Source organism: Rhea americana, unplaced genomic scaffold (assembly GCF_003343005.1).
Source record: "Rhea americana isolate MKP2758 unplaced genomic scaffold, rheAme1 scaffold_173, whole genome shotgun sequence".
NCBI classification, from domain to species: Eukaryota; Metazoa; Chordata; class Aves; order Rheiformes; family Rheidae; genus Rhea; species Rhea americana.
The window spans coordinates 1,627,054-1,652,439 of record NW_028185850.1 but is presented as its reverse complement, the minus strand read 5'-3'; positions in this window follow the sequence as shown (position 1 = coordinate 1,652,439).

The window sequence follows — 25,386 nt, the reverse complement described above, 5'->3', positions numbered from 1 at the left end:
GCAGCCCRCTAGTGCTGCGGGAAGTCCTGCTCTCGCAGGCAGCCCTACAACCCGCTTCTGCAGGGCGACGTTACGACAGTCTTACACGYGAGAGAAGTTCTGTTGGACACTCGTTTCAGATGCACTTCAGTCTAGCTGGGAACTAGAAAAATAAAAATAAAAAAGAGACAAATCTTGATGGAGGAGTAGGGGACATTAGCGCACACGGCCACAACTTTCCCTGAATAGTTGTAGACTCCTGGTACAGCGAATGTCTCGTACGTGGCTATAAGAACCAGGTCTCATGGATCTTGAAATAAAAGTTATTCTGATCATTGGAGAAGGGAGGCAGAGAGGAAAAAATACTTTTTTTGGGTGATCCTGTACTTGAGCTCGACACATAGCTTCGCCTTTTCTTTGTTTTATTAACTACTTTGAAACAAAAATTATCTTTTATTTCTGCCATAAATAAAAAAATATTTCCCTCTCCATCCCATCAAATTCCACCCACTTTTTTTTTTTTTTTTTTTAAGAGTTAACTCAAAAATAGCTGAACTCTGAAACCTGGCACGCAAATAGTTCTAATCTTGGTGTACACACATGTTCAAGCTTGAAAACAAACCGAACGAGATAAAAATAAAGGTGTTGGCAATTCCGAGTATGTCTGCTTGGCATCTGCGAAGCTTTGTAGCGTGTCCCAGTTAAACTCCCTCGCATTTTATGACTTGACACAGAGATACCTGCCCCATCGGGGATGCTCAGAAGCTGCCGCAGAGGTGGTGGGCAAGGAAGACGGCAGGCGCCTCACGTGTATAACAGCAGAGCCTGGTGGCCGGTGAGAGGAAAGGAAGAAGAAATTTGGTAAATACGGCCCCACTGGAGAGCGTTTCCTTCCGAGAACTGCAGCTCCCAAACACTCCTCTTGCTTTCTGCTACTGTAAGCTCTGCAGCTCCTACGCACTTGATCTTCAGTGGTTCCAGTCCATCAGTCACCCGATGTATCACCCAGCACACATTGAACTGGTGCTGCCGCATTCCAGTCTGGTGAAATGAGAGCATTGGCGATGACTAATTTTGTGACAGTTTAGCTCTGGATTAGCCAGGGTGTTTAGGTACATGCTCACCTCTAATGAAAAAGGATACTACTAATGCACCCAAGCTGTTGACTTAGTTGGGGTGCTAGCTAGTAAAATCAATCCTAAAAAATGTTCTGCCATCCTTTAGGCAAAGGGAATCATTTCTGCAGTATCTATAAAACAGATACTGGCACTCTTCAGTGCCCCTGAGATGCAACGGCCTGAAGCGGTTAATTTTTCTGCCTTTTTTTTCATACTTTTCTATCACATGAAAAGGAAACCTTCAGCAGCAGCCGCACTTTCTGAGTAGGAAGTGCGGACGGCCTCTCAGAAAATGCTACAACTATCGAAAAATTTCAGAGTCTGTTTTAACTTCACGTGGGATTTCTGAGCAAGACATCAAAGTGCAGAGAGCCAGGGCCAGCAGAAGGAAACAAGATACACTTTGTTGCATTTGTGTGTCCGTGCTATAAACCAGAATCAGGCCTGGCTTCAGTTTCAAACCAAAAAAAATGGATTGGTTTTCTCTGTCCATACATATGCATATACATGGACACATACTCATAATGCATGTCTCATCATTAAAAAAATCCTCCTATAAGAACAATACCAAAAGTGGCTTTTCCCATTTCATTAGTTAGAACTCAGGTGGTTTCCAGCTAGATCGTGACTCTCTGACYAGGGCTTCTGCCAATGACTTACCTGATTTACGTTCCTTGTCTGTTAAATTTTAAGGAATCATTTAGCTTTATTTCTCCTGCTGGCACACACTTACTGCAGATAACTAGTTAGTCACACGTGGTCCTGTAAGTCCCACTTTTGCCAGGTTTAAGAAATCAGTTTTCAAAACTGCAACGCTGGTGAGACGGTTCAGACAGGACAGTCTGGTAACTGCAGCTGCACCGTAAGCAGAACAGCCGATGGCAAGAGAATACTTCCTGASAAGGACATTGCTGCTCACTTTAGGGCCTATACAAAATAGAAAAAGAAAAAAAATTGAAAATTTGCTTGGGAATTTCACACAAAATAATTTAATTTGAATTGATTTTTCCCCCCAGTTTACTGTYCTCCAGTTGTGAACAGGCTTGCTGGTGCTCTTGCACAGGTGGTGGCGATCTTCGTGGAGCAAAGTCTTTAAGAGACCACATAAAATATATTTCTTATTCTCTAGTACAGTTTATTATTTTTAATTGCCCCAAGTGAAAGCCATCGATTTCCCCGCTCCGCACTTGAGGAATAAGTGTCCGACAAGGAATGCAGCTGACCTGCCCCCAGATAACTGTGCTCTGACCCGCCGAACACAGGGAGAAAACAAACGAGCCGGCTCTTCTCTCCCTCCTCCTTCCCGGGGAAGCCAGCATTCCCCACTGAAAATAAACCCGTGTCAGCAAGGGACAATTGTGGAATTCTCCCTGGGAGTTAAATCCCAGCCGAGACACTAAATCACCTCCCGAGAATGCGTCCTATTGTGAAACATTTGCATCGGAGTCCCACTGCACTGTCCTCGGCTGCATTCTTCCGAAATAAAAATGGGCATTTTGTTCCACTTGGGCACATCGTAAGAATTGCCACCAAATAATACTTCATGTGGCAGCTCTGCCATAATCAAAGAGACATGCCGGGTACATTATTTTAAATGTTAGTCCTAATCCTCCAGGCAAAGACTAACGGATAGCAGCGATTTGTGCAGTCACTGGAGCATAAAAATGAACTTTTAAAAATATCTAACGCCTGAAAAGCAAACAAACACACACAAGGAAATGCAATGGCTTGCTTGTCAGAGCACAAACAACTTCCTCACCAAAYGTCTCAGAAAGAATGAAAAGGCAAAAATTCGGACAAATCCAGTTTGGTCCGTGTGTGAGGGTCCTGCCCGCAGAGGGAAATTGCACTTTGCTTGCCCGTTTTTGTTCTGCCGCGGCTGCCCTAAAGGGGCAACAAAAGCAGCAGCAATACGGGAAAGAGGAGACAGATTTAGCAAACTGCGGAAAACCCTGCCGGCTTGCCTGCTCGAGCGAAGCTGATGCTACAGCTAGCAGTGGATGTGCTAAACCGAAGCTGGCAAGAAGTGATTTTGGAGACCTGTGACACCGCACGTAGAAGTGGCATCGCAGATCCACACGCAAAGCCAAGATCTCCAAGGAGAGAAGCTCATTACTAGAAAAAGAATGATACTACCCTACGCACGATAACTCGCCTTGTGGGAGGCAAAACCGTTTTTGACTTTGATCCTCATAGACTCGATTCAAATTTACCTTGCCCCCTGGACTTTTCCAACCTTCCTCTGTAAACACAACAAAACTCTGCTTTGGAAGCACTGAACAATCTTAACGGATCCTCTTTGTTTCAATATCGCAGTTAAAAACAAATAAACGGATTCACCCACCTACACACCACCCGTTTTTCACTACGGTTTTTTAACCCTCCCTGCAAATGTTTGAACATCATGATTCCATCTTGCTGCAAATTGAGAACTTTTGTGCTTGAGGGCATCCGGAGGAGCTGCGGCTGCCTCCCGGTGCTTGACGTGGCGCAGGGGGAAGGCCCCAGCCAGCAGGGACAAGGGCAAGCGCTAGGGAGCTGCCCCGTGACACCGGTGTCCAGRGAGAGCTGCTACCTGTGCCGGCCTCTCCAAAGCCGCATGTCCGACGGTGCCCGCCAGCCCTCCTGGCTCCCCAAGTGGTTCCCAACCCCGAACCTGGAGGAGCCAGGCCAGCGGGGTGCCAGGGCTCCATGCAGTGCCACCTCCATGTACGCCCCTGGCCATGTCCCTCCTGGGAGCACCTGGCCGAGGAAGGCGTGAGGCCAACTTCTCCCACAGCTTAAGGAGCCAAGTCGCGCAGAGCAAGCCCCAGGCAGAGCTTAGCTCTGTCTCAGTGCTCAGGACATCCATCTGGGAGGAGCTGGTCTCGGTATATGTGCCAGAGATCATTTGTAGTTTGATTATAAATCACACATACGCATATATATACATATATAGGGAGATAGATACACACAAATATGTATATACACACACGTGTATATATTTAACACGCACACATATACATACATACACGTATACACACCTACAGGACTAGAAGGCAGCTAACTGGAGGGTTTAGGGTTCTGTATCTTGGTCTTTCTGGTTTATCAGTACCTAGCCTGAGTACCCATGCGCTTTGCGGGATTCGAGCAGAAGCTGCAAGGTCACAGCAATATCCTGTGCGCGTTATTGGATAGGAATGCTTCCCCTCCCGATCCCACCATCTCTCTTTGCTGTGGCAAATATTTCTTTTATCTAAATTATGCTGTGCATGCATCTTCCTAAATTGTTTTCAAGGAGTAAATAATAAAAAAATGCTACATGTCTATAAAAAATCCAAACAAATATAGCCATTGTTTTGTAAAGGTTAACTGCTTTTCATGAGCATATTTAAGTCAAAGGGAGAGGGACATATAGGCTTCTTGGAGCTTAAAAGAAGAATGAGATGACACTAAAGGAAGTATGCAAATTGAATATTCTCTCTATTGAAAGCTCACACTTTTTCTCCTGCTATTTTCCCTCTACTGTTTCTTCTACTGTTTATAATATGGTCCAGAGTTCATGAGACACAGGAGACAGCAATATCCAGTGAGCACTGTGTAGGCTCTGCGGGCCCCCAAACTAATCGTAGCATGAGAGGAGCATTCACATACTCTATCTGATACCGTTATCCTAGGCTTTCAAGGTCAAAGTGTCATCATAACAATTTTTCTACCTTTTCCTTCTCTCTAGATAGAGAATTCCCATCAAAGTATATTGCCTACTTAAGCCTTCTTATTTGCACAGATTCTGTATGCTAGACAGGAGACAACAAATATTAAAAGTGTTTTTCAAAATGCAAGAGACAGAATCAGACTAGTTACCTTCACGACCTCAGAAAACACGACAGACTGTGCTTCTGGTGACGGAAGTGACCGGACCGGCATTTAGTCCCTGCGTGTCAGGCAACATAGTCTCAATTCTGGAAAGACAAAGAGACAAACTATTAAACCAGTGTTTTCTCCCTCTCAGACGTAGCCGTGCCAGCTTCCGGATGAGTGCGCTGACTCTGTTAAATCACAGCCTCTCACAGGATATTACCATTAAAAGAGAGACATATGTCAAAAGGGAAACTAATAATTGATACTAAAACTGCCCAGTCTTTCACTTCAGTTGTTGGTAGCCCAGATTTCCCATCGCCGTGCTCCATGGGATACTCTAATTTGGGGGAAAATATTCACACATTCGAGACGTGACAGACATTTCAGTGTTATGCTGTTCCAATGTACAAAACTTCATTTTACTGAGCAGACATATCTGCCTCAGGACAGCCAACAGTGCTCAGCTTCTGAAAATGGACGATTTAATGCTGTGCATAATGGTAGAATAAGGTCCCTGACTGGAAGAAGAAGTTAGATAAATTCAGATGTTAAAGGACACAAATTTTTGCTGCAAGGAAATTAAAGAGCGGAACAGCTTATGAAAGGATGTGGTAAATTCTCCATTACTTCAAGTCTGTGTCAATACTGACATTTTTTTTTTTTTCTTCTCCCACCTAACTCATCTATCCTGGGCACAAACCAAGAGTAGTAAGCAGGGTGGAAGTCTATGGCTTGCGCTGTAAAGAAAGTTGAAGATGACAAATACAAATAATCCCACTTGGCTACCAAGTTGATGGGAGTGGTACTAAGATATTTGGAAGAGTTTGCTCATCCACTACTTTCAGATTTTGTTAATTTTATGATTTTGTGAGTGTGCTCCAATATGTTTGCTCTACTTTTTATTTTCCTGAATTTGGGAGAAAAAAACAGGAAAATCCTGTTCCCCCAAAACCTGCTTAAATTACTCAATATTTTTGCCTACCTCAGATGCAACTCTGTGTCTATGTGTTAAGTACATGATAGTACAAAGAATTTTCTTCTTAATTGCTGCAACTTGGATTTTATCCTGAAAAACAAATCAAGTAGCTTTTCCCCAAAAATTACCAGGGGCCTCATCTCAGCTCTCAACGAGTACTTTTGGTAGAGCATGTGCTAAACATTTCTGCAGACATCACTTGTTTTGTTAAGGATTTAGTCAATGTTTGAAGTAGAAACCTACCGTTAGACACCAAAATCCACATTCAGTTAATTTTACAAGTACTGAATACAAATCATGTCCTTCTGACACCACTGACTACCATTAGACCTATTCTGTTATATAACGTTGGAGGTAGATAAACCCTCAGAACTCATTTCCCGTTTGATTTCCTACAGTCTAAACAAGTTAATGCATCTCCTTTTTTCATCACCTGTCTTTCATCTGGGGGAAAGCGGAAGATAGAGATCTGTCCTGCTAAGGAATCTGCAGACAATCGACTTTCCGGCAAACCCCTATAATGTATAATTCATTTTCCAGATGCGATCCTGCCAGCCCTGGAGAGTTTGTGTGCAAAAAAACATCCTCATTTGATTCAATATGCTACTCAACAAACCGATAGCATTATTATTCTTAGCCTAGTTTCCTAAAAGGTTGAAACCTGTGTAAATCACAGCACGTGTATTGCCTTAATACCGTCTACGGCCTATTTCAGTCATTCAAATTTTACAGCAGAGTAGAGATGTCCAATACATTCAATTCCTAAAAGTTTGTGAAACGAAACTGATGAGAAGGTCGCAGAACCCAGAAGGGTTGAGACTGGAAGGGACCCCAGGAGATCATCTTATCCAACTCCTCTGGAGAAACTCTAAGTAGTTCCCTGAAGAGGCCAAAGTTTGCTCTCTTGAAGTCCAGGGTTGAGGTCCTACATATTGCCCTGCTTCCTCCATGCAGGATCCTGAACTCCACCATCTCATGGTCACTGCCGCCAGGCTGCCCCCAACCTTCTCATCTCCAACCAGTTCTTCTTTGTTCGTTAGTACAAGGTTCAGCAGCACACCGCTCCTCATTGGCTCCTCCACCACTTGTGTCAAAAAGGTATCACCAGTGCTCTGCAGGAACGTCCTGGACTGTTTGTGCCTAGCTGTGTTGCCTTCCAGCAGATGTCAGGGTGGTTGAAGCCCCCCAACAAGAACCAGGGCCYGTGATCATGAGGCTACCTCCAGCTGTCCATAGAAGGCCTCATCAACTTCCTCTTCCTGAGCAGATGGSCTGTAGTAACCACCCACACAGTGTCACCCATGTTAGCCTACCCTTTAATCTGTACCCATAAGCWCTTGACTCGCTCTTCCTCCACCCCTAGGCARAGTTCGACACATTCCAGATGCTCTCTCCCATAAAGAGCAACTGCAGCACCTCACCTTCCCGGCCTGTCCTATTGGTGCTCTACTGAGAACACAGCAGCCGTGTCGGACGAACGCGATAGGAGAGGCAGTGCTGGGGTGCCCCAAGCCTTCCGCTGGCATCTGCACTGCGGACCTGACAAGATGCACCCTAAAACAGAAAGCCACATAAAACTGGACCTCAGTGGCTCAGCTACTCAAAAGGTTATTTTCTGCATGGTGATTTATGGATTTTTTTTTTAAGATGAATATGATTGCGGTCCCAGCCATGTGCACATCAAGCAGCTGTGGCGGGTGCCATCCAAGCTACAGGCTACTTCCAAGTGGCAGATTGCCTCTGCTTTTCCCAGACCTGCGCTGAGGGAGGGGTGGCCCCAGAGCCTTCCTGCTTTGCCAGGCACTTAACCCAGAAGCTGCCATCTCTGGTCCATGTCCACCAAGCAGGTCCCACTGATAGTGTCCAGTCCTCCCTCCTGAGAAGGGCTGGTTAACTATCATACAAGCATATCTTATACAGTGATTTTGTCCCAATAATATTTGCATTATTTCATTGCCTTGTTACAGTTTGGGGTTTTATTCTGTTGAAATGCTGTGTTTCTACCCCTTTTTTCCTGCAAGTAAAGTTCTCATTTTCAAGCTAAACAAAATTTCTCTATCTGTAAAGAGGAAAAAACTATTAAAAATACTAAATTGAAAAGTGACCCAGCCTCTATGTCAAGATTTTTCCTGGAACTGATAAATACTAGATAGACTGCAAGAGAAATTGAAAATAAACTTGAAAATATGGCTGTAATAGCTAACCAATTTGGAGAGTCCTATGGAAACTTAGAAAAGCAAGTTCAAGCCACAGAGATTTAAAATGCAACAGCAGGAAAATCAGATTCTCAGACTCACTAAAAACACAAGACAAAATATTTGTTTTGACTGAAAGATCTCTCAATATATTTTTTAAAAAACCTTTTACTTACATAATAGTAATTCATGTGTATAAAGACTAATGTACTCTTTATACTCTTGCATCATACATCTTATCTCTCTGATGAAAGCCAATTGTGCTATATGCCTTAAATATTTTGTCATTGGAAGTTCAGCTAGAAAAACAACCCCCTAATAATTTTATTGTTCAGTTCCTGAAAGAATTCTGGTTTTCATTAAAACTAAGACCAGTTACAAAAGCTGCCTTTGAAAGACTCTCTATGGTACCACAGACTGACATTAGGTACCTAAATGAAGCCTGTGGCAAGAGTAAATCATGGCACATTTGCATCATCAGTCACCAGATATTTGCAACCAGCTGCTATGGAATTAAAGCCTCTGATAGCATGTGTAGTGTGGACAGTCAGAGCATTATAAAATTACCCATTCAATTGCTTTCCCTGTGTTTTTAATTAGCTAAAATGACATAGGAGTGGCTATCTCTGGCATTGGGAAGCAGCATGCATAGCCAAGCCACAGCATTTGTGGTTTTGAGCAGGACTGGGGCTTATTGCTAAGAAACTTTAAAGATAATCTTTTGTAGTAAATTATCATGTGATATTTTGGACGTAAAACTTTTTTTTTTTTTTCTTTTCATATCGAATGCCTGGTCCTACAACAAACTTAGCTTGTTTCTGCAGGAGTTTTGCTGTTGACTTAACAGGACCCAAGAGTCAGGACATGATAAATCATTCCAGGTGCAATAGCTGAGCATACACCTAGTCTGGGTAAAAGTTTGCCATGATGGTTCTTTAGCCTTCCCTTTCAAACAAAACTCTTTGCTCGACACAGTAATGTCTTTCTTTTACTCTCCGTTCATAGGGAGACAATCGTGACAAGATAACGTAGATCTCTTGCAATGAAGCGTATTAATGGTATTGAATAATTTTCTCCAAGCCTTCAGCTTATTCTCAGAAAGCGYTACCTCTATGCTGAGAATAGCACTAGCCAGGGCTGTGACCCCCCAGCATCTCCTTTGTCAGCTGCTTGAAAATTTGCTTTAAATTTTTTCATGTTTATTGTCATCTGAAAGGTAGATTTTATTGAAAAGTTTGAGAGCAAAATATATCCAGCTGTTTCTTGAGTTATGCAGGGTTGGAAAAAAATACACTTTTCCTACTGTAAGAAGAGAAAAAACTCTTTGCCTTTCTCTGCAGAGCTAGGAACGCCTGCTCTGTTAGATTTGGCATGTAAATTATTCTGCAGCACATACCCGATCATGTTGGGTGATAAAAATAAGAAGAAAGTACATCAGGAACAACAGCAACAAAAAAATCACTTCTGATTGTATTCAGTCATCCCAAACACCCATCCAAGCATAAGGAAATTTCACCCCCAGATGAAATTCTTAAACAGTTTCTTCTACTCTCTAGGTTTTAAGAGAAGTAGGCAAAGAGGCCAGGCGCTCACTGATTTCCCTTGGTTGTTGCGCTGCTGGGCGGTGAGAGCCCCCTGCAAAAGGCGCACGGGCTTTAACTCCCGTGCAGCTCCAGGCAGCCGGGCGCTCACTGCACCTCCAGAGCCCCAGCCCCTGCGGCCACAGCTCCAGCCGTGGTCACGGTGCAACTACGAGGTGCTCTTGAAAGCACTTTTCAGGACTGCGTGTTCCCTGCTTCTGCCAGGGACATCAGTGAAATAAAGCATAGATTTTCTGTTATTAAAAATAACAACAAAAAAAAAAAAAAAAAAAAAAGGAAAGGAGAAAGAAAAAACAGAAAAAGGTAGGTGTTGGGCTTTCTCAGGCTTTGTGCCTGAGTAGCACCACGCTCAGTCCTTCTGAACGTGTGGGACACCTTCACTGTGTCCCCAGAGGGAGAGAATAGCAAGCAGCTATTCTCCCTCTAAAGCACTTTAAAAAGCCCAGCATACTGAGGGAGATGAACCCCAGCCACGCAGCAGGAAAGGCACCGTACACCTGATGCTACAGCTCTGCATCTGCCGCAGCRGAAGGGAAAGCAGGAGGGAGAAGGGAGGGGAGCCGGAGCCTCAGCCCCGCGGGCCTCCCTGTGCAGGAAGGCACCAGAGCCAGGCGCTTCAGCTAGGAAGGGGCAGGCACCGCCAGGGGAAGGGTGTGCTGGGACCAGACACGCTCAATAATTCTTTACTGTGACAGCTGTATAGGAAATTTTAGCTGTTGGCAGTCTGCCTTGGCAAGCCACACCTTATCACCTCCCTGTGCAGAGAGCAGAGGAAGGAAAGGAGAAGGGGAGCTCGATAAGAGCCCTCTGCTCTTTCGGGCATCAGCCTGGTCAGAGCCGGGATGGGCAGAAGCGAGGTGTCCAAGTATCCACTTTGCTCTGGCTGGGGGCTGGAGACCTCTGCTTTACCCTTAAACTGAGGAAGAGTTATTAGCCTAAGTGCTGGAACAGTGAATGCTGGTAGGACTGGAAACATACAGAAAGGCTAGATGCTTTTCTCTTCCCCACATGGGAAAGGAGTTAGCTGAAGTATTCTGCCCCATTTGGACACTGCACTTCAAGGATGGAGCCAAGCAGAGATAGCCCTGAGGAGAGCAATGGAAATTGCTCTGAGGTCCAGAAAACCTGACATAGAAGGAAAGATTGAATAAACTGGAGTTGTCTAGGGAAAAGGATTGAGAGGATGCTTGATAACAATCTTCAGCGTGAAAGACTGTGGACAGGAAAGGAAAGGAACAAACTGTTTTCCAGGTCCAGTGTGGACAGCACGAGTAGTAATATGCTTGAATTGCAGCACAAGAAATTTGGGGAAAATAGTCTTCTAGCAGTCTACTAGTCTACCTCTAGGTAGTTTGTCTTGGGAGGTCATTATTGGTGATATATAAGAACAGGTCAGACAAACCTCTGTGAGGTGATGTTGGCGTAACTGATCCTTCCTTAGGGCAGGCCATGGACTTCATAACCTTCCTGAGGCTATAAGCTTGAAAATGCCAAACAGGACAATCTGCATACCATGGTCACACCACAGACCCTGAGATATCATATGTGAATGAAGGTCAGCAAAGACTGTGCCTACTGACATGTCAAACAGACTCACTGGCACTTCAGAGGAGGACCTTGGGTGCTTGTTTCAGGCCCTATTGTGTGTGAAAACATTACCTACTGACAGTCTTTGCTATTTCCAAGTAATTTCCGCTTATCTGGGAACAGATTCAGAGAAGGCAGTCTCCCAGTCACTGCTGGGGCCTCGCTGGCCTCCCTTCATATGAGGGAGGAAGGAGTTTGGGAAAAGAAATCATCTTCTCACCCCTGTTGTAAGAAATCACAGCTTTTTGTAGGCCAACAGAATTCTCTCATATCTGCTTCCAAACCCAGTTTAACAAGGAATCAGAGCATCTCTATAGTAAGCAAAGCCCTGGGGTGGGTAAGAGCCTGCTTCTTATCTAAGCTAAAAGGAAGGTTTGAAGAGACGGAGCCACATCCTATGTACCTTCTGAATGGGCAAAGGGGCCAGGAGCCTTCTAGCCACCCCTTGCTCCTAGGTGAGTGCTCTCCCCTGACTAGCCCAAAGACCTCAGGAAACCTGGCAGAAAGGGCCACCATGCTCTCCTTCCTGCTGGCCAGACAGTGTCCTTGCCCTGCATTCATCTCTGCAGGAAGCACATTCTGGTGAAGGCTGAAGTCTGAGGAATGCAGGCATGTTAATTATTAGAGCTTCAAAAGATACAAGTTCCAGTGGKCTGAATTCCAGAGCTCTGAATTAAATGAAAACCTCATCTTGATCTCCTGTGGCCTGCAATAAAGAAAGAAAGAAAGAAAGGAAAGAATACACACAGAAGACAATTTAACAGCACAAAACAATAGCACACCGCTTTAGGAATATGGGATCGTTTTAAATCAAAAGCTGGGTGCCTTACACATGCTTACACTTTGCTGCTGTTACAAAAATTCAGCGGGAAGATTTTAGTGTCACGTTTACATTGCTCTCCTTTAAAACAGATGTAGGCACATCTCCCCATTCCCTYCTGTTTGTTTGGCGTTCCCATCTCAGTTCCTGTGCCGTGACCGTGCTGGGTAACGGGTGTCACTGAGATTCTGAAGGACATGAGCAAAAAAGGATTATTTCAAAGTATTTCAGAACTGTGAGAGTTCCCCTGCCTGTAGTTTCCTCCTGTTTCTGCCCTGCCTTTTGCAGGAGAGTACATAAAGCTGTCATGCTGCTGCTTGCCTCCCTCTCAGTCTGAGGAACCCTACAAGAGAAGCAAGAAAAACAGCAGATGTGTTCAACCCCAGCTGCTCAAAAGCTGTGATTCCAGACGTTGGAGATAGGAAGGGAAGCACAAGTATTTCTCCACCTCAAACTACTTCGGTGAGACGGCGCAATCCGGGACAGAGGATCAACACTTGGGCTGTCTCACTCAGATTCCTGCTGTGACACTCATGCACAAAATAAGCCTATTTAGATTATGATTAAGGATCAGAAGGTTCACCCAGTCAAACACTAGCTCAGATGGTATCTAATAAAATATTGGGTGTTGGCAGAAAGAAAAAGGGAGGGATAAATTTTCTCCTGAGAGCTTGCACCACAAGCCTAGCCACCATCTAGTCCAGGCAGAGACAAACTTTTCCTTGCTAGCCCACGGTACAGGYAGTTTGAGCATCAGAAGGTATCTCCAGGCCTTTCCACTCATCAGACACTCACTTTGTTTTGAGCACTACAGAGGTTAAATAATTGCTATTTCTAAAGGTTAAAATCACTACTATTCACTACTATAATGTGAAGCTCTCTTCTTCTCATGATGGCTGCAGTGTGTGTTGGACTGGATTTGGCACAGTTTGCTAGTCAGAGCTCCTAACTCTAATTCTGCTTCTAGTCTGCTGGATAGTCTTGAGCAAGGCACATCAGCCCTCTGTACCTCAGYTTCCCCAGCTGAGAAACAGAGTTAACGATACTTACCCTTTTGAGGCACTTGGAAATGTATCATTAAAAAGATATCATTATTAGCTTATTGCCCCAGCAGTCCTTAAAATTGCCACCTCATGAAAAAATACAGTTCATTTTAAAAAATGGCAATTTCCAATATTTTAGGCTCTGCACAGATGAAATAAAATCCAAAACCAAAAATCTGTCTACTGAAAATCCTGAGKTTCTCATTTAATGAAAACACAGACAGCCCAGACCCCACTTCTGACCTCACTGATGATGACTAATTCACTAGAGTTCCCCAGCACCCAAACAAAGCYGGCTTTGCTGTGAGTAGGCAAAAAGTTAGAGGGAGGTCTCTCTGGGATATAGGAAAAAAACACGGATATTATGCATTCAACATGTTCCAAAAACAATCAAGATGAAAAATTGCATGTCAATATAGCCAAGAGTTCAAGCACCGTAAAAAGCACAATTAAAATGCACATTTCTGTTGCCTCACTGAGGCAAAGCATCAAAGGCTACACACCAGCGTTTTACTTCACTGACTTTTATATAGACATTGCTATACCCTGGCTGTGTTAGTATTATCTTTTTATGACTTCATCTTTACTATATAAGCACATACATTAAGTGCAAAAGGTTGTTTTGGTGGACTGCACCAAACAGCAGCGTTCTTATAAAAAATAGTAGTGGACACTTTGTATGTGACCGGATAACCATCTACACAATTATAAATGAATGTGCAATTGTGGAAACCAAAAAATTGGGCTTAACATTTGCCAGTGTAGGCTTTTGCAGTAGGACTGAAATGAAAATCTTCTGTTCCTAAGCGCAAACATGTGCTACCTGGATTAAACAGTGTGGTTAACCAATAGCTGATGGCAGTAGTCTTGTGGACACACCAAAAGAAGAGGATAAAAGCACCATTTTGCAAACATATTACCTGCATGCACATAACATGGAGAATCAGAAAATAAACTGTCAAATCTGGCTTCTATTACGGAGAAAAGTTTGAACCAGGGTTTTCAAGTACACAGAACATTCTTATCTTTGACAAACTGGAATAATCCTGATTTCTCTACCGCAGGAACGCACCCCCAAAATGCACAAGTGATTTTTAGTCCCACTGCCTACAGCGTTGCAGCCTATCTGATCATTCTTCATGTGCTCACCTGTGTATTCATTCTGGCAACTTTTTAATGATATTCCCAGCCAGCTTTTACAGCGCTGCCAAAGATGCCTGAATTTCTACTTGTTTCATGAAAGCAGACTGATGGGTAGTGATGCCATCCGAGTCCTGGCTCTGAGAAAACTCGCATTTGCGAGTTCATGATATGAGAGAAGCCTCATGGGAGCAAACCGCTATATAAACACCCCAGTGATGGGAAAAGCTTTCCCTTCACATCCTCTTAGATAGTGAAAGTCAGTCACCCATGAGACAAAAATCCATAGGAAATCAGGCTTCATTAGTTCTGCTGCCATAAAATTACTTGCTTAGCAAAATGGCTATTCCAGGCCTTTTTGCAGAAATGCACTATAATGTCAGCATGTGCAAGTCTGGATTTATTTTCCCCCCTTTTCTCACTAAGTGCTTCTCTTTATTAAACTATAAAGGCAGGACCTTGCTCACCAAGAAACACAGTCTCGCTGGCATAGAGAGACTAATAAAAGAGTGACTCTATGAAAAACCCAAACGAGAGTTAAGCAAACGCTTGTGCAACCAAACCCTGACAAGAGTCAACTGAGAGCAGCAAAGAAGGAACAATGTAAATCACCTGCCTGCTTAACCAGCAGCTGAATCTCCTTGTTTGCAAGCAGATTTCTAGTAGAACATGGGGGGGGGGGGAAGATATCAGCCAAAAAAATCAAGCTGCTTGGGGTTTTCTTTTCAGCAGTATATTACTGTGCCCTGAATTTTCAGCAGTGGTTTTACATGCCAAAATTCTGAAGCTGGATTTGTTATCAGAGAGCCAACTTTGAAAATACTGCTGAAAAAAACAAGTCCATTTTGATGTCTCAAAGCTGGACTCTTCAGAGTTGAGGCATCTAAAGTCATCAGAGATTTTATTTCTAAACATGCGTTGTGTGTATACTCTTTTGCTTATTTAGAGTTCTTACTCCATGTGGGAGCGAAGGAAATGTAGTCACACAAGTCCCTGTGTTCTTGATAGTGGTCCTTCCTCAAATGCTAAAACAAACTACAGAACTGTTGTGGTCTATCTATCAAGTTCTGGACTTCACGCAACCACACACACAAAAATGCCCCGGAAATCTTTCGATATTGTGATTGTACCGGCATTCACACACACACAAAACACCCCCCCCCAAAACAAAAAAACAACCCTTAGAGGTTCAGGGAATTGAATTTTTGGGGATCCCCAGGATCATCAGGCTGAAAAAGTAAGGCTTATATACTAAATATTCTGGCTTCCATTTTCCAGGGTTGCTTCAGGATGCAGACTACAGACTTTAAAAAAAACAACCCAAATTCACCTCAAACCAAGTGGTCAACAACCAACAGCCTCACAGGGCTCTGGCTCAAAAGCCTCAGAAAGCAGCGTCCCGCCTGTGAAATACAGATATTAACAAGGACACACATTCATTCGCTGCGCAGGAGAGCAGTTGCTTGAAGGATCCTTTCGTTCTCCCATGCCTCTGACAGTGTCACTTACTCCTTCCTCACTTTTTCATCCTGTTTTTGCAAAGAAAGTATAGTTTAGAAAGCACTCCAATTACACAGATGTATATTAAACCAAGCTCTTTAGATTAGTCCTGTGTCAGTACTGCTACTGGTTAGCAGGATAGAAAGAGACAGGAATGTACTGCTTACACAGCCAGATCAAAACTTATGTAGGATTAAATCATCTTTTTCCTTTCTCTGTTTTGTCTACATCTTCCCCCTATTTCTTCCTTTCACTTTCTCTAGTGGACTTACCACAATCTCTATACTTACACCTTACACTTTATTCAGCTTGCTACCCTCACTTTGGGTAACACTGGAGCCATTTCCAGCATATTCCTCTACTATGAAACTTGCTTTCACTATTTTGCCACAACCTTTTAAAATCTAAGTTTAAATGCTGTCCACCTAGCTTTTATGTAACTGGAGTAACAACAGAAAGCAGTTACCGGGCATCAGATGGGGGGATAGCAGAAATAGTGATGTTGGGAAGATGCAATTAACATACAGGCATCCTCTAGGGAAAGAAATATCTGTTTATTTTTTCTAACTTTCATGCCATAACTATCCTCTGCCTCACATAAGGCTCTGCCCTGAGAGAGGTTTCTATGTCCTGGGCAGAGCTGATTGGTAACATGCCAATTAAATGCAACCCTGCGTTTCATGGAGCTGTTTAGAGCTCCATGTTTTAACTTGGATTTCTCCAATCCCAGATAGTTACTGATTCCTAGATAATATACATACACCTCTCTCTTCAGTGTCTACAGATCATGCATCAAGCCATTCTGCAGTTATTTGATATTCTTTCTTTTCTTTAGTATCATTGATGAATTTCTCTGATACCTTCCCTGATCAGACTTCTTTGTCTGCAAATGGTTAATCACCACCAGAACCACCACCAGTCACCAGTTAATCTCCGGGGCATCTATGTATCATTACTCTTTGGCTGTAAGTCCCTCAGCTATTTTTCAAGCCATGTGATATTTCATCCATTTAAGCTGATTTCAAAATTTGTATACTGCACATGCCACGTTCCTCCATGGATTTGGTCATCATGCAAAAATAAAACAGTTGAATGTAACAAGGTCTGTTAGTGACATAAACAAGGGCTACGACCAGAATGGAAGTAGCTATATGTAGGCACAAGTTCATTGAGAAGAGAAATGATCTGTAAGAGTCAGACATCCTAGGAAATATGAATTAGGGGTAAGTGCTTCAAGGCAGATATCTGATCCTGAACACACTGGGGTATCTGGGACCTTGAGCCTCTGATTTTTCCCCTGCMTTTCATGTCTGTAAACAACATTTCTGGCTATGAACCACCCTGTATCTGGCATCGGACTGCTTATGCCAAACTGACTACACCCTTCCCCTGGGATGTAGGGTCATGAATCATGATAAACACAGCAGTATAGGAATTTCACACATTGTAAAATGATTGTTTACAAGTAATAGCAGTGATTACTCCAAAAATATCTTGGGGAAAAACAGAGGGAAAAAAAAGAAAAAGAAAAGAAAAAAAAGAAAAAAAAAGAAAAAAAAAGGAAAAAAAAGAAAAAAGAAAAAAAAAGCCAATTAGATACACAGACATGATAATTAGGCTGTAGCCACTACTAGTTATCTCCTCACCCGGCATGCTAAGCTTTCCTTTATTCTTTTGCCGCTTTTGTATCTCCAAGGAAGCTTAACCCTCTGCAATCCTACCCGGAGGAAAAACATCGTTTAAATAACCTGTCCCTGCAACGCAAAACTCCAATTCAGTTCCTGTCCTTGTTCCCTAGGAAGAAACAAGCCAAGAGGGCATCTTGTAGGCTATGTTCATTTTGCTTAGTAGCTTGAGACTAGTCAGACCTGGAGACTATCCAAACTATTCAGTCTTGTCGTGCTCTCTTATGCAATTGCTCCCAGCATAATCCTACTGGGAGCAGCCTGCAGAAGAGATGAGGCACTCGTGGGCCCAGTGGCCTCCTTTCTGCACGTGGCCAGACAGAAAAMGCAGAAACACCATCTGCAAGGAGGTGAAGAGCAGCTTCCTAAGCTTTCYTGTTATGAATGTCCCACACGTGGGAGCACACACCCTGCCATGGCAGAGAGGCAGCGGTTTCTTCACATCTCTCAGCTAGGAGTTGCTACCTACCAGTTGAGGGCCCTGATCTGACCATAAATCTGCTGTAGCATCCCCAGAGCAGGCTCAGCTTGGGCTTCTTTCCACCCCAGCCCAGCTGCATGTACCCCCAYACATACAGTGGGACGCCAAGCCTTTTCTGTCCCTCCGTAGAGCTGTTCTCCCTCACATGCACTAACTGGAGGTTGCAAATAACACAAACAGGCAAACTCCTCGTGGCCCTGCAAGCGTGTGTGCACTGCACACGGAAATACAACACTCCTCACTGCTGTCTCACCCACTCTGCAATGAGCCGTGTGATGATGGACAGGGTAGATTTCTATGTGCCATAGACGAATTACTTTCCCTCATTCTCAGTCTGTTGGCAACAGAGATTACCTACAGGCTCAGACCTTCTACATTTAGAAACCTCTTTAAACTGAAAAGCCCATACAGGGACTTCCCAGGACGTTCAACACTATTGGTAACAGCAACTGCAAGTGTCCCCCCCCTCCACCCTCACCAGTGAAATATTTAGGAGTTCCTTTGGACTCATCTTAAAAATACCCAAAGCACAAAAATAAATTCTGCCTGAAGGTCAGTTAAAATGAAGTTGTCCAAATGGTGTTGGAAGTGCCCAGCTAGCTGCAGCTGAAAGGAGGGGCTGGTGGTTATTTCACGACATCTTACATATAGCTCAGTCAGTGTTTCTACCGGTGTCAAAGGAACGCCAGGAAAAGATTTCAGAAGGTCAAACATAACAGACCCTCTCCGTACCATGTAGGGACCAACTGCAACAGTGCCAGTGTGCCTAGCACAAGGAGGCCCTGCACAGCGAGGTCCTGCTCTGTGACCAGGAGTCCATGAAACAGAGCTAGGGAAAACTGGAGCAGCAACTTCTCTTGCCATTCAGCTGTAAGAAGGGTCCAACCACCATCGAATTTGCAGGTTCCCTGCAGAGAAGGCCGTTGAGGCCTGGCTGCTCCACCAGTGCTGGGATCTGTGTATGGAATATAGCACATGTGGGACTGCAGGCATGCATGAATTTCAGATTTCTATTTCTTCCTACAAATTAAATCCTGTTACAGTTACATTTCTCTAAAGATATTCTGGGTAATAGTATTAATTCTGTGCAGCTGTGAGTGGCTTCTCTGACTTCATATAGAAGTTCCATCTGCTAGAGTCACCATCTGCTATATTCACAAAAAAATACAGTATATATAAATAACATTAAAGTGGAGATAGGAGCTGACTAGAAGAAAGCAAAAGATTAAAAACCCTTTTCTGGGAAGAAAAGTCATTAATTTTAGGGATTGCTGCTTATTAGTAAGCTCAGTTATTTTACAGTTCCCATCTTTTTCACCCTTTTTTGTTTAATTTTCTCCCTTATCAACTACTTAGAGACTAAGGACCTTCAAGAATGGCTTAATCCTACCTTGTTTTCTTTTACATTCTCTTGTTAAGATTCCCAGTATCTACTTGTTCCTTCATCTGTGGCTTATTTGTGCTGCCAAGGCAGCAAGCATCTCGCTGTCAGCTCTCTGCAGTCACCTCTGGGACACCTTCCATATGTGAAACTATGCACAAAGCCAGTGCCTCTTAGGTTACCTGCAAAGCCCTTTTCTTTTTACAAGGACTTACCTTACTTCTCCTTAACCTGCTCACACAAAGATCACGGAAGCTTGTACATAAACTATCTGTGCTAAAACATTCTTGTTCCTCTGCCTATTTGGCAGCGCTTGGATTGTGGTTTTCTTGGAGCAGGAACTGTATTCTTCAGCAATGTCTGCACCAGTCAGACTAGCTGTCCTGGGCACAGGCCCACACAGTCATCCCTCTCATTGAATCAGTAGCACAGCCTCTGGCATGGTTTTGGCCTGGGCCAGCTAACTCTTTCCCAGGTATAGCTGGGGCATTAGCGTGGGCCAGAGACCAGTCCCAGTTAGACAGTGAATGAGGCCAGTCTCGTCTAGGGGAGAAGAGTGTTTAGCTGTATGGACACAAGCTGTGCCACGTTAATTGGCCTCGTGGTCACAGTAACCGTCCTGGGCCCATTTTACAGATCAGGAAAGCTCATGTTACATGAATATCCCTCCCTTAAGGCATAGGAAGGCTTCATCCAGCAGTGCGAGAAGAACAAATGATCCCAACCTCCCTTCCATATGAGGACATGATGAAGCCTCCACAGATTGGAAGTCTCTACATTCCCGTTTCTCTCCTTGAGCCATCTGAGTTACCCGTGCTGAGTTCAGGGTTAACCGGGAGAAGTCAAGTYCTCCACAGGCCTCCCTTCCAACCGCTCTGTGGGCATGTACAGGGCCATGCAGTGGTGGGAGCTCAAGACAGCCTGGCTCCAGTAGTGCTAGGCTGCAAGACAAAGGGGGTCCTGGGGGGGCAGAGCACCTTCACGGAACAGGAATGAGGAAGTCTCCTGAAGACAACGCTGGAAACAAGTTACAATAAGAAAGCTTAATRTGTGAGACAGTGATTCAAAGCAATACAGAGGCAATGGAGTTGGTGGCTGCAGAACCTGGCCTGCTCACAGGGGCCAAGGCCTCCTCCCGCTCCCTTTCATGGCTCAGGAGGCACGAGGAGGCAAGGTGGCAAAGACCTTCCTGGTGCAGTGGCTGATAACGCTGTTATTCCCACTGAGGCCCCTCTGAGTCCAGGAAGGAGGAGGAGAGAGCAATAGGAGCCTGGAGGTGTGCTGCCAGCTGTTCCAGGGCCTTGGAAAGAAGAATTGGTGGCAAAAAACACAAGTGAGAAATGCRCAAGCAAAAGCAAGTTCTCTTGTGCGTGTTCTCCATTGTCAACAAAACTTATAGCTGATGCAGCTCTTGGGCGAAGCATCAAGTGCTGGAAGGCAAAGGAAAAGACTGATGCCTGATACATTGCTCATCATGTTCCTGGGAGCCTCTGACATTAGCACATGGAGGTTTCACTGCTACTTKGTTTTAGGACAATTGAAAAAAAGCAGGGACAAGGAGAGCGTGTACATGTTCTTATCTAAATTTTGCTTTTAAATAAGGAAAAATCAGAAGAACAATGCAAATCTTTCTTAACTGGGATTCGTGGTCAAAGCATTCCTATGGCATCTTTTCCAATCCCTGGCAGAAAGCTGAGCTTGGAGATCATCCAAACAGCATTTCTCAAACCCTTCTATCTTTTGACTAAAATATAGTCAATATTTAGGAGAGAGGTTCACAAAAAAAATTTATACTCTTGCCCTCATTCTGCCACAGTTCAACACAKTTTCCAGAGTTGTGCTGAGATCATCGATGGTATCAAGTGCAAACAGGACAATAAATTATAAAGYCACATTAGCATCATTCGCCTTTAAAAGGCACAAAACCACACACATGCACTCACACATATGCAATTTTGCCAAGCAGCAAAGGGCAAAGTTGTTTTTAGACTTCTGTCAAGTGGATGCATGAATGCTTGAGGATGTTTATATATTTAAAATGTCTGATATTATTTRAAAGTTATCTTCTTAAATCTCTACTTGTTATTTTTAATTATTATTCCAAATAAGGTCTGAAATAGTCACAAAGGCTAAATGTATTTGAGTTTGCGGAGAGGCACATTTAAGGTCTGATAATATTACACTCAAATCTAAGTCTGAAGATCCACTTTCTTGAGTGGTGCTGCTCAAAACACTGCTTATTCCTATGCTGGCTCCCACTCTGATGAATCTACACACATGTGAGTAACTGTCCTCCACTGCATCCMAAAAAACTATGTAAAGAAGTCAGGCTCACATGCAGGACGAGTATGTGAGTTAGGRCTACTGTAGGAGCCCCTGTTTAGGAAGTATTCTTTACACTACTAGTGCTGAAGTGGATAGAAAGACTGTTTCACCGGTTTCTCAGGGGAAGTTCGTGGCCTCTGCGTTTGACAGATCAGAATAACACTGCTGCTCCATTCCTGAGCTGCTGATGCAATATTTTCACTAGAGTTCTGGCAGAAAAAGTCCAAAGGAAAAAACCTAGATTAAATTTCAGTGACGATAAATCAAATCCGGAATGCTTAAAACAAAGAACTCGAAAGCAATTGCTTTTCTGCATAGCCATAACATAGCCATCCCATAATATAAACCCCATTTGTTTTCACTGATGCAAAGCCTTGCTGTAGAAATGTCATTACAGCAGGAAGCACCACCAGGGAGGATATCAAGTTTTCCTTTGGATTTATGTCTTGGAAGGTGAACATATCTGCAGTGATCCAGAACATGCACAAGCAGTGTGAAACAACATATCCTCATTGCATTTATTACTGTCACAGCAAGCTACCTTCACTGCCTTCCAATACTATGACAAGGAAGTAGACCCTGATGAAAAACCATTCACAATGTGCAAAATAGTTTATAGTATAGTACAGCCACAGTGTAGGACTGCTACATATGTCTGATAAGCAGAGGAAGCATATGAGCGTGTAGGTTTGTATGTAGTAGTGATCCGGTAGATCCATGGTAATTGGTATCACCCCATTAAAGCATAAAACTCTTAGTACTATCTGAAAGAGCAAGGTAGTCATAAGGGTGTAACAGATACAGGATGCCAAGGGATGAGGATAAACAAAGGATTAGCCTCAGGAGACTTAATCTTTCTCTGAGCTGCTCCGAAAACTTAGCAGAATCCTACYGACATCAGTGACAACGCTCACAATTAACAGTTTGCTACATGTCTGTTGTAGCTCCAATGCAGGAGCTACTCAGAGGCAGAGCTACAGGTAAAGCAACACGTGCAGACAGCCCGCAGTACCTCACTGCCTGCAACACCTCCGAATGGTGTTTCAACACCAAGCATGCTTGGTATTGTTACCGTTTTGTTTCATTCTATGGAGATCACTTCTTTATTGGATTGTAGGCCATTTCTTTCTTTTTTCTTTTGCATGATTTTAGACAGGATTCAATGTAAAGTTCTGTCTGAAACTGCTAAGTTATTTTATATTGTTTCTTTTGAATCTGCTGTACTGCCCTATCAGCTTCCTTGGAGACTGATAGCGTGTTAAAAGCCTTTGTGGGGCCCAGACCAAATACAAGCTACAAAAAGCTGTGTTTAGCATGACAGTAGGTTAGTTTTGCATTACAAATTACAAAAATCACCTAGATCCAGGAACTGCTCAAGCTTATGAACTGGTTGCCTGTTCTTCTCTCCCAGGCAGAAGGCACAGATGGACTGAGACCATGCTCACTACGCCTGGTTTTAGGACTGCATAGAATTTACAGTCAAATTACAAGCCTCTAAAAATAGGAGATGATAGTGTTGACAATAACAAAACCTGAGCAGTGCAAAATGGGCAGCTATAAATAGAACAAATCAAAAAATCCCAGGTATGGCTGGAGGCTTCCCAAACAGACAGGACCACTCAAGAGCTTACATGCTGTTAAAAGCCCTGCAGCGCTTTGGCGTTYGCACCTGCAGTTCAGCTCTTTCTGTTTGGGGCTCTCGCCAAGCYGGGACTTACCTTTGCTCTCCAGCTGCGCCTGTTACTTCTGGTTGGTCTGCCGTCGCTCTCCGGCAGCGCGGTGGTGCAGTCTGGTTATTTACTGCTCAAGCCTCTGCTCAGGGAAAGCTGTGTGGCCTCCTATGTAATCAATAGCACTAATTTTCCTTTTCCTGGTTTCARGACTCACGGAGGGACCATCCCATCTCTGGGCTGCTGCTCTCCCTGCGCAGTCTCGGCTGTCGGGCAGAGGGTCCCAGAGTTCCTCACACTCAGCACCCTCTGCTTCGTCCCTTTTGTACCCTCTACACTAATTGCTGCCTTAAGAGCTTTTCTACTATCTTGCCTTCAAAGAAGCCTTCCTTCCAGGAAGGGAGGAAGAGAAATCACAGAGAGGGGGTGCTTTTCTGTGGGTCAAGGTCCCAAAACTGGCAGATGACCCCCTGAAATTGAGAGCGGATCCATGTAAAGATGGGCAAGCAAACCCAGTGGCAGAGAAGCTAGAGAACACAACTGCAAAATAACCATTTTCTGCAAGGAGCAGAAATCCYCACGATCTGCAGAACCCCCAAAATTTAGCAGGACGAGAGGCTCAGAGGTGGACAGAAAGACTACACTTAAGATGCAAAGAATACAACGTTCATTTAGGGACAACAGTGGAAAGCTGCTGAACTGTAGGAGTTAACTTCCAAATGTGACTCGCAAAAATTAGCTGCTTCACTTCAGCAGTGATGTCATTAATGGGCTAACTCACAGTTTTGAGGATTTTCATCTGCTAATCCTGGTTTTCCGTTGCATGACGCTTGGCTGGTATTTGTTTGCCTAGATTGTTAAGCTGATTTTTGGCCAAGAGCTATTGTAGGTGACTCACAGGTCACAGGGGTTTAAAATAAAAAGAAAGGAGAAGAAGGGATATGTGACATCACTGGCGATTAAATGTTCTTGGTGTGTTCAGAGAAAACATTCAGGTCAGAGTAAACTGGAAACAGAAAAAAGGTCTTTCATACTTAGGTCAACTTGGAAAACAGTTCTAGACAGAAAGCAGAGTTAATTATCACAGATTTTTCATCCCAAACCACCCTGTTCTTGCAGGGAGCCAAGTTAGGTTAAGATCAGTGTTAGTCAGCGGTTTAAATTTGTAATAGGTCTTTTATTTACCCCAGTATGGTAAGGCAGTGACTCAWACACTTGTCTTGTCAGTACCCAGCATCCTTGTCTTGCTCAGTGAAGCCAGCCTGAATGCACAAATTTAGTTTCCTAGCCTTAACAACAAATCAAAGGTTTTAAAGAAGTGAATGAAAGGAAGAAGGCTACAAAGAGAGCAAAAACAAAAGGCAAGACTGCTATTGCTCTGTGGGATTTGTGTTTGTTTAAACAGCATAAACAGATAAACAAATCTTAAGACATAGTTGTATTATAAGCTAGTTCTAAGCGCAAGTGTGTCTCCATGCTCAGCAAGGAATTCTAATTTAACATAGTGCCAGGGTTATCAATTTTCACCTCTCTTGCTAAAAAATCAAATGGAATGGGAATGGGGAAGGGAACGGGGAAGGGAACGGGGAAGGGAATGGAACTTTGCTACTACATTCAGCCTATAAAGGATTACTCTTCTATTAATGTAGCTCAGGGATTAGTAGAAATGTTTGTCTAATGAATGCAGCTACTATATTTGAGCACATGCCTGAATAAGCTACTTGTCGATTGAAACCCATCTATTTATAAGTACTTCTGAATGGTGCAAAAGCTATCTGTACTGCAGTATGACAGTGGCTTTTGCATAATAGCAAATATTTTATTGCTATTTACATTGTGAAGTTTGCCAGCTTTATTTCTGAAACCTATCATATATAACATACCAAATGGACTTTCCTACATCTGGCCTGATTTGCTTTCACCTTTTTCAGCTTCCTCCTTTCCCCAGAAAAAGTGTTACTGGTTTGGAAGTTCTCAGTAGGGGATAGGCATACTTTTATATGCACTTCTGTGCATAAAACATCTTAAGAAAAACAAATTAAAGC